Raw genomic sequence first — 10547 nt, forward strand, 5'->3', positions numbered from 1 at the left:
TAGCATGTCTACTGTGTGTCACAGAGTTGCAGTTAAAGAGCTTCCCCTAGTGACTCCAGCTGATGTAATCAAGGTCCTTGACTCTGACTTTAAGGATAACGACAAGGATAACAAGTCAGTGTCTCAAGATGACATTCTCTTTCTGAACATGTTAAAGGAAGGCATTTACAAAAACACTGAAGGCCATTATGAAATGCCACTTCCATTTAAGGAAATACCTCCACCTGCTGACATCGACATGAACATACCACTTGGAGACCCAGAGGTTAAGAAGGTGCAGGCACTGAACACGCTCAAAACAGAGAAAAAAGGTTTATCAGACAAGTTAACAAAGTTTTCCTCATGGTACAAAGCCACCCAAGCCATAGCTCGACTCATTCGCTGTGCCAAGGGAGACAAAACAACAGGCCACAGTACAGTACAAGAAAGACAAAATGCACAATGTGTTATTCTAAGAGACACACAAGCAAGTGAATATGCAAAGGAGATAAGGTTGCTAAAGAACGGGAAACCACTTCCACACAAAAGTAAACTGTTTCAAATGGACACTTTTCTTGATACTGATGGACTCCTTAAGGTGGGAGGAAGACTTAAAGATGCTTCATTCTCCTCAATACTGAAACACCCAGTGATAGTTCCAAAAGGTCACCATGTCACTCAACTAATAATAGATCATTTCCACAGTAAGGTGCAGCACCAAGGGAAAGGTTTTACAATCAATGAGATCAGAGTGAATGGATTTTGGATTCCAGGCATCAACAAGGCCGTAGCAAATTTTATACACCACTGTGTGAAGTGTCGCAAACTCAGAAGAGGCACAGAGGAACAAAAGATGTCTGATCTCCCAACGCAGCGCTTAGATCCATCTCCACCCTTTACATTCTGTGGAATGGACTGTTTTGGTCCTTTTCTAACCAAACAAGCTCGCAAAGAGCACAAGCGTTATGGACTTCTTTTTACATGCCTTTGCTGCAGAGCAGTGCACATAGAAATGTTGGACAACATGACTACAGACGCCTTTATCAATGCGCTCCGCTGTTTTATAGCCATAAGAGGAGCAGTCAGTGAGATTAGATGCGATCAAGGAAGCAACTTTGTCGGAGCCAAAAATGAGCTACAAGAAGCTTTAAAACAAGTGGACTCCAATCGCATTACCACATTTCTTGCAGAGAAGCAGTGTGACTTCAAAATGCACACTCCTCATTCAAGCCATACAGGAGGTGTATGGGAAAGACAAATCAGGACAGTTCAAAACATTCTGCGCTTCACAATTTCACTTTCATCTGGCAGAATGGATGACGCATCGTTAAGGACATTCTTTTATGAGGCAATGGCGATTGTCAACAGCAGGCCTCTAACGGTGGACAACCTAAGTGACCCAAGCAGCCCAGAGCCCTTGACGCCAAATCACCTGCTTACTATGAAATCAAAGATATCCCTGCCCCCTCCAGGCACATTCATCAAAGAGGATATTTACGCACGTAAAAGGTGGCGGCAGGTGCAGTACTTATCAGAACAGTTTTGGTCACGTTGGAAAAGGGAGTATCTATCCAACATCGCAACAAGACAGAAATGGCACGCTCCAAGGAGAAACTTGAAAGTTGGAGATGTTGTCATGGAGAAGATGGATGATCTACCCCGCAATGAATGGAGATTAGCACGTGTAGTGGACACAGTAACTGACAAAGACGGACTTGTAAGAAAAGTAAGGATTTGCTTCGGAGAAAGGAAGACTGAGAAGGGACAATGTTCAAGTAAACGTTCTATAGTGGAACGCCCAGTGCAGAAACTGGTTTTGCTATTAGAGACTGTTTAACTGTATTCTAAAGTTTAAGGTTCAATGGAACTATGTGTTATCATACAGTTTAATGGTTACGGGTCATTTCTTCATTAGGAAATCATTATCGCTTCAGTTAATTCCCAGTTAAGCTCTTAATGATTTGGTGGGAGTGTAAATGACCTCATTAATATTTGGTAAAGTGTTTTGTAAACTTATGAGTGGCTATTATATTGTTGGAGTGAATGCTTTTATTTTGAAAGTCACAGAGCGACAAGGTGCCGTAAATCAAGTGGCGTAAACCATATGGCAGAAGCGCGAGTTTTAATGCACAGAGAGAAGGTGTGCTCTATGGTTAATGGACGGGAATGGGAAAAGGAACGGCTATTAAGGTGCAACACTGAGTCGAAAGCAGTTTCTTAGCACCTGGTTGATGAGGGAACAAGGTTTGTAACAAAGTTTGTCCTGTAGATATGTATTTTGTTGTTTTACGGAGCATATAGCTGCTGACCGCTACTAAGCATAAAGGCTAAGTTTTCACCCACTAGAGGGCGCTAACGTACCTCGTCATGTTTAGGCAGCGATGCAACGATTTCCCTGTTATATGCAATAATTTACAAGTTTTAGTGTTATTTGTTATGTAAGGTAAGGAGAATTAATTTGTGATTAATGAATAAGTCAAAAGGTTAAAGGTAACACACTGTTTGATTTACTAATAGTCTTTTATTCTGTATGTTGTAGCTCTTACGGTGTGTTCACATACACGGCTGTTTAATAAAAGGATTGTGAACCATCAGTTTGAGAGACCATCTTTTCAACCGGGGATGCTACATGGATGGGTGGTCTGAAGCGTGAAAAATGTGAAAAACCCAGATATAATATTTTTACAAGAAACACACCTGCAGGATACACATCATTTCAAGCTTTAGTATTCGTGGGTTGGGGAGATCTTTCATTCAGCCTTTAACTCTAAAGCCAGAGAAGTAGCCATTTTAATTAGTAAGAAGCTTCATTTTACAGTTTCCAAAACAATAAAGGATAAAAAAAAAAAGGAAGATTCCTTATAATCACTAGTACTCTATTTCACACTCCTGTTTTAGTAGTTAAACTTTTTGTTCCAAATTTTGATAACCCAGATTTTACAAATAACCTAATTAGCACTCTTCTACCAATTGTCTAATTCTCGCTGGGGAGTTAAATTGTGTAATGAGCCCGACATTAGCCGGCTCCTCACTTCGTGTCTTTCCTTAGTCCTCTATGTCAAAATCAGTCTTGGACTTCATGTCTCAGAATGGGTTTGTAGATCCTTGGAGGACACATAATCCACAAACAAAAAAGTATTTTTATTCCTCTGAGGTACACCAGTTCTATTCCCATATAGATAATTTTTTTGTTGATAGTTCTCTAATGCATTAAGTCAAGTCTTCTGAATACTACCCAATCGATATTTCAGAACATGCTCTGCTAAGCCTTGATAAAAACTTCATTGGTAGACCTCGCTCTTGCCCCCCTTGGAGATTTAATACTCTTTTACTATCTGACGATTTATTTAACCTTTTCATTCTATTAGCAATCAATGACTTTCTGGTCAACTATATCAAACTAATACATATAGCTGCCAAGTGCCTATCTTCTATATCTTCTACCCCAGCACTTTCCTGTCCTTCATTTTTAACATCATATAGTTCTTCAAAAGTTATCTCTTCCTCTAAAGCAGACCTTCCCAAAGTGTGGGGCCCAGAGCCATAGCGGGGGGGACAAAACTCTTGGACACTGCTAGCAGCCAGAGCAGGCAACATTGAGTGAAATTTAAAACTGCTGGCTAAGGGTAAACATAAATTTAGTAAAATTATAATTCACGACAGCAGTAATGACACCCGGTTATGTCAGTCGGAGGTCACTAAAATCAATTTTGGTGTTTAACTTTGCCAAAACAATGTCGGACTCGGTAGTTTTCTCTGGTCCCCTCCTCAATCGGACCAGGAGTGACATGTTTAGCCACATGTTCTCCTTCAATTGCTGGCTGTGTGAGTGGTCTCCGACATGTAGGCTTTATAGATAATTGGGAAACTTTCTTGAGGAAACCTGGTCTTGTTAGGAGAGATGGCATCCATCCTACTTTGGACGGAGTAGCTCTCATTTCTGAAAATCTGGCCAAATTTATTAAAGCCCCCAAAATGTGACTATCCTGAGTTGCAGCTTCTCTCCTCTCAGCATATGTTGGCATACATCTTATTCTATTCATGCTTGATTGTCTGGCTGTTATGAACCTACCCATAATTTGAATCCCAGTGGCTGGATTTTGTTCTGTGTGTTCTGTATTTTTAAGAACCTGCAGGTCCTTGCTGATTGGAGAGCTGGCAGCTGCTGATTGATTTCCTGATCAAGTGGCTGATTTGAAAAACCCTCTACAGCAGCAGCAGACCTGTCCTTGGCCTCCGAAGCCCTTGATGACTTTTTGTGTGTGTGTTCCCTGAGGATCGCTGAGCTGTGTAAATAGATTGTAGTTACTTTTCACGTGTAAAAAGGTACTGAAGCAGAAGGGGTGAACTGCCTTATTATTATCTATACTGTTTTTTCAGTTAGGGAGTTAGGGTTAGCACTTGTCTTTTGTTTGGTTTTTGTTTCACCCAGGGTTTAGATAGTGTTTTGCTTTGACAGTCTGCATCCTATGTTAATGTTTTCAGTTTTGCGTCTGCTTTGTCTCGTCATGTTTGATTACTCCCAGCTGTGCTCTCCTTCTGTGTCTCCTTCCCTCGTTATCCCTCTTTGTATTTAAGCTCTGTCTTTGACTTGCTCTGTGTTGCAATCTCCCTCATTCCACACTGTGTGTTCTGTCTGCAAGCCTGCCTGTTTAGTTATTTGTGTTCTCAGTTTAGGTAGTTTTCTAAGGGTGGTTTTTTTTTTTTTTTTTTTTTTTTTTTGTGTCCCGTTTGGATCTTTAGCCATCAGAATTGTTGTCTTAAGGCCAAGAAAGATGCCAAGCGGATTTATTTTACCAAGTGGATCATCATGGCCTTGCCATATTGGTCCATTCGATTGACCTTTATTATAATTATGAATTTATTTTATTTTCAGTTGCTACAAACGGGACAGATATGACTGGGGGATAGGACAGGGAGAAAGAATGAAAGAAAGAGAGGGAGAGAAAGAAAACCAAAGGGGAGAAGAGACGGTGAGAAGGGGGGAAGAAAGAACAAACAAAACACCTGGGTCACCTGTATGGAGAAAAAAAACAGAAGAGAAAGCAAACAACAAAGAGCAACATAATAAAAAACATAATAAAAAAAACGGCACCATCACAATAAACTAGCTAGCAGTAGATATCAGTAGATACTAAATAATAAACGATATTGTGCAGCACGCAAGATAGACAGCGCACAATGTGCTTTGAGGCAGCAGCCAAGAAAGCTGTAGTCCGCGTCTGTGAATACCCATGTGTGCATACCTGTGTGGATCAGCATGCTTGCATTCCAAAGGTTTCTCCATGTAACGATCTGCTAGGGAGTGTGGGGGGGCCACAGCCCCGTCCTCCAGGGCACGAAGCAGGTATGGAGAAGATCAAAACTCCAGACATCCAGAGGCCCCCAGAACACAAGAGACCAAGGAAGACCAACAGAGGGGCAGCCGCGCCACTGTCTCAGTTAGAGCTGAGGAGAGTCCCAGATGAGGGCTCACTCAGCAGCCGCGGAGCAGAAGCCAGGGGGAGTTGCAGTGACGCGCCCGTGAGCTCCACCGGCAGCCAGCTGTGCCTGAGTGACCGAGCCCCAGGCCGAGAGGCCGGGGGCACCCCACCTCCGAAGTGGCCCGAGCGAGCCCCAGGCTCCAGGCCCCGATAAGCGGCCGCCAAGGAGTGAGCCGGTGTGTACCTGGACGCCCACCCCCAGACACAAAGAACCACCAACGCACCGACACCTGAGGGAGTCCGCCACTGGCAGGGGAAGTGGTGGTGGGTGGAGATAGGCCTCCAAACCTTGGAGGGCCTGAGATGTCCCCAGAGAGGTGGCGTCTGATACCCAACCTGACATATAGACACAGACATACAGGCACACACAGACACAAACATCCATTCCCACCCTCATGCTCTCATATGCACTCACTCCACACTCAACCAACGTGGAGACAGACATAAAGAGACGCTGTACACACGATCACACTCCCCAAGCGTACCCTACGAACCGGGTCTAGGTACCCTTGCCCCTGGAGGAGGGGAACTGCACCCAGACTCAGGTGGTGTTACCCTTTTCCCTGCGGTGGGGAGAGGCAGACCGCCCCGTTGTTTCTTTTCTAACTGCTTCATGCATGGGGAATATGTAAGCCAGGTATAGCAGGGTAAGAAGTATATCTATTTTCATCACCAGTACTTTGCCAGTAAATGAAAGGTTGCAGGCTTTCCATATAATAATAATAATAATAATAATAATAATAATAATAATAATAATAATAATAATAATAATAATTTATTTGCCATAGCTAATCTTTTGGACCAGTTGTGTAGGGCCCGCTAACCACCACTGTAGCGCTTACTGCACTGTGGTCCGAAAAGATTACCAGCGTCAACTTTTCATGGCCTCACATATATATTAGGGGTGCAATGATACACAAAATTCACGGTTCGATATTTTTTTGATACAAAACAGTGTTCATGCCATAATTTTTTAATTTGTCACTTATTAAAATTATAAATATATATTTTAACTCAAAAGTACAGTTAAGGAGTTAACGCGGATCGTCCCATGCGTGGGGCTGGACGGCGTCAACACGTTAACGAGCTAACTGCGCTAACGCACTAGTTCCCACCAGTGTAATTGAGCATTGCGTGGCACATACTGTTTTACTTTTGTCCATGATGCGCTTACCATCAGGGTCATAATTCACATGACAACCAAAATAGTTCCAAACGCCAGATCTGAATGAGAGTGGGGGAGGTTCTATTTTGGGTAGTGTTGAGGCAGTTGCCATGTTGCAACGAGCTTAACTTCTGTCTCGCTAGCTTGCTCTGCGCTCAGTGGATCTGCGCTCGACAGTGGAGCCTAGGCAGAGTAGTGGAACGCAGATCCACTGAGCTCTCAACACAGACAGCATCGTCAGAAGAAAAGTTGATAAAATAAATTAAAAATTTTGTATTGTTCAATATATACAGTGGGGCAAAAAAGTATTTAGTCAGCCACCGATTGTGCAAGTTCCCCCACCTAAAATGATGACAGAGGTCAGTAATTTGCACCAGAGGTACACTTCAACTGTGAGAGACAGAATGTGAAAAAAAAATCCATGAATCCACATGGTAGGATTTGTAAAGAATTTATTCGTAAATCAGGGTGGAAAATAAGTATTTGGTCACCTCAAACAAGGAAAATCTCTGGCTCTCACAGACCTGTAACGTCTTCTGTAAGAAGCTTTTCTGTCCCCCACTCGTTACCTGTATGAACGGCACCTGTTTGAACTAGAGATGGACCGATCGTATCGGTATCGGTCCGATACTGACCTAAATTACTGGATCGGATATCGGAGAAAAATAAAAAATGTAATCCGATCCATTAAATATCACGAAAGCACCTCACAAAACTTGCCACACGCCGTAACTCACCTCAGAACGTTAGCACTCGGAGCAGTATGCATCACGTGATAGAGCGGCTGTGGCATGCGGGACCTGTCGGTGGTCTGGATAGCATTTGGAGCTTCGCTAGCAACCCGGCATTTCATCTCCGACAAAGTTATCCCGAGAGAAGTACAGCAAGTGTGTAAGTCCATCTCTGAATGTTTGTAAAGCATTCCTGCGTTAAGCTTAACAAGCGATATATGCAGTGGCGTGTCTAGAAAATTTTTGTTGGGGGGGCCAGGTAGGGGCACAGATTTGGAGAAGGGTGGCAGATTTAATTGGCAGATAATGTTTTAAAAAAAAATTCTACCAACCCTTAACCATAATTCAATAATCCTATAAACCTAATAACCAAATGCACTTTTAACTCTTATTAGAATGAGATTTTAACCACTACGGTGCAAAGTTTTTAGATACTGCGTTGATAAAGTACAAGAGATACAATCAGTGCTTTGTCAGTGTTTACTCAGCATTCAAGGACATCAATATTTGCATAGTATTTTTACTGACATATAGTGCACATATGTTTTGGGCAAAAACATTTTTGAAAATTAAAATACGAACATTTGTAACAAACAATTGACAAATTAGCCAATGCCAATGCAAAACTTTATCTGCCTGTTAAAAAAAGAAGATAATCTTCTCACAAACTGGTGTTTGATTTTGAAACAGGAAAAAAGTGGGGAAACAAATGAAAAGACTAACATTTGAATAAAACCTGAAAGCAAGTAAATACTTTCTATGCTGCCTTATGGTAAACTTTGGTAATATTGATAAAGAACAACACTGGCTGATGATAAAATACAGTCAGCTGGCATGGTGACACTGCCAGTATTAACCTGCAGGGCTGGACTGGGACAGAAAATCGGGCATTTTGACTACAGACCGGCCCACCAGGTATTAAAGCCATAAAGCCTTTGAATGAAAACAAATGCTGTTGTGACAGTGATGTACAGTCTTGTTGGTATATGTATGATTTCTATACATTTTACGTCAGATAAAAACTTTGGTTGTAAGATTTAGATAATTATTTAATAAAAACTAGGTATTTTAAATGAGAATAAGAAAGAAAAGTATTTCTTTGTGCTCCCCTTTCCCTGTTAACCTTCCTGCCTTCTTGGGACCTTTTTGTGCCACTGCTATGTGTTAAATGGCTGCCATTTCCACTGTGTTCAGTGGAATATAACCAAACTTGCCACAGGATAGTTTTTACCTGTCAATGTTAATATTCCAGTGTGAATTCCTTAAATCAGCCTAAAATGGCTGAGCAGCAGAAATCCCCACACCCATCACCCTGGGGACCATTTTCTGCCCATTGACTTCCATTATAAATGCTATTTTTCAACCCCAAATTATCATCATATGATTTTATTTTTTCTTCTTTTCTTGGATGTCAATGAAGACTCAGGGCCTTGAAGTTTTAATTTTTAAATTGCAAAAAAAATGCAAAAAAATAATGGCAGGTCAAAATGTATGTTGGTGCCAATCTTTGGTCCATCTAAAGGCCTACTTATAATGACAATCACATATTACTTCAACTGGTTTTTTGTGGAAATATTTAGTTTCGTTTTTTGGTTTTTGGGGCTTATAACACAGGGCGCTCATGTAATAACACTGGGATTTGAAGGGTTAAAACAACGAAAATATAATTAAAACTTTACATGAATATTTCAGGGAGAAGTAGTTTTACAAGGTTGGCTAATTTAAAGTGGAATAAGATATGGATATATGGTCTTTTTATGGCGTGGCTGAGAATGGTCCCTAGGGTGATGGGTGTGAGTTTTTTAAAGGATGGCAGGAGGGTTAAAGCCCTACCTGGCCCCCTGGCAAAACTTTGCTAGACCCGCCCCTGCACAGTTACCAGCTGTCAGCTACATAAAAAAGGATCCTGGTGTTATTTATCTCTCAGAAACAGTTGATAACTTCAACTCATTCATGTCACCTAAAAGGTAAACCTGTTGCTCCATCACCTGCTCAGCTCTGATGATTCAGTAAGGACATCTCCTGGTTTCATCTTCATGTTTCCCTCTCACCACATATCTAAACAGACATCATGACCAGCAGCTTTACAGCTGTGGCTCCAGCAAACATCAGCTGATACTAGAAATTAATATTAAATACATTCTAACAACAGCTGATCAAGCTTAAACGTGCTGCTGTTGTTTAGCGCAATATCCGCTGGTTTCCTCTTTCTGGCGCAAAGTGGGCGATAAACAAACAAGAGAGAAAAGCCGATCAGCTGATCATTGATCAGTTTCATGATTGAAGTAGCAACAGGAGAGGGAGGGGGAGAGAATGAGAGAAGAAGAGGCAGCTGTGCAGCATAAAGACAGAATAAATCCAGCTTTGTGTCTTTTTTCCATTCTAGCTAAAGTCCGGGACAAACTGCGTCTCTTCTCAGCTCAATACGAAACTCGTAATATTTTCTCTGAATGAGGGACCATTCCATTTTTTTAAGGAGCCGTTGGCAACTCTACTAACCTTATGAATAAAATAAAGTTCACTATCAGTAACATCATAGCACCCACCCAGCTGTATAAAAACTCCGTCAAACTGGCTAGAACGCAGTATGAGTTATTGCAACTGACAGTAAAAAGTCAGCAACATGAAAATAAACTCCACCTAAACTTGGTTTATATCTGACCCAGATAGACTGCAGGTCATAACTTCTTACCTGAAGTTCAGTTCACCTGACACTCGGACTGGCGGCTGCTTCGGGTCTCTCCTCCTGCCTCCCCTTCCCTCATCCACCTGTTGCCTCTGTGGAAGCCCCGTCATAGCCACCACCAAACAACGGAGTTATTTCTACACATCGACCTGCATCTGGCCAATCCACCACCTCTCATTGTTCATGCCATTACAAAAAAAATAAAAAAATAAGTCACTGGGGATATGCCCGGTATGCCCGATGGCCAGTCCAGCTATGTTAACCTGCAACCAAATCTGCAGCTCCATACAGCAATGTTACGACTTAGATTATATCTTATAACTCATAACTCTTATGCTAGCTGCCCTCAGTAGCATACTGTCTGAAATATTCCACAGCTGCAATAATTCTTTAAGTGTTATTTTTTTCCTTGGTATTCTAATTTCACCGAAGTTTACTAAACTCAGCAAACTTGATATTACTTACCGGGACATTTATTCTGTCCTCATTTTCTTTCACCGAAA

Source organism: Copadichromis virginalis, linkage group LG14 (assembly GCF_057382275.1).
Source record: "Copadichromis virginalis isolate Kocher_CV1m ecotype Utaka linkage group LG14, C_Virginalis_male_GT1.1, whole genome shotgun sequence".
In the NCBI taxonomy this organism is placed as follows: domain Eukaryota; kingdom Metazoa; phylum Chordata; class Actinopteri; order Cichliformes; family Cichlidae; genus Copadichromis; species Copadichromis virginalis.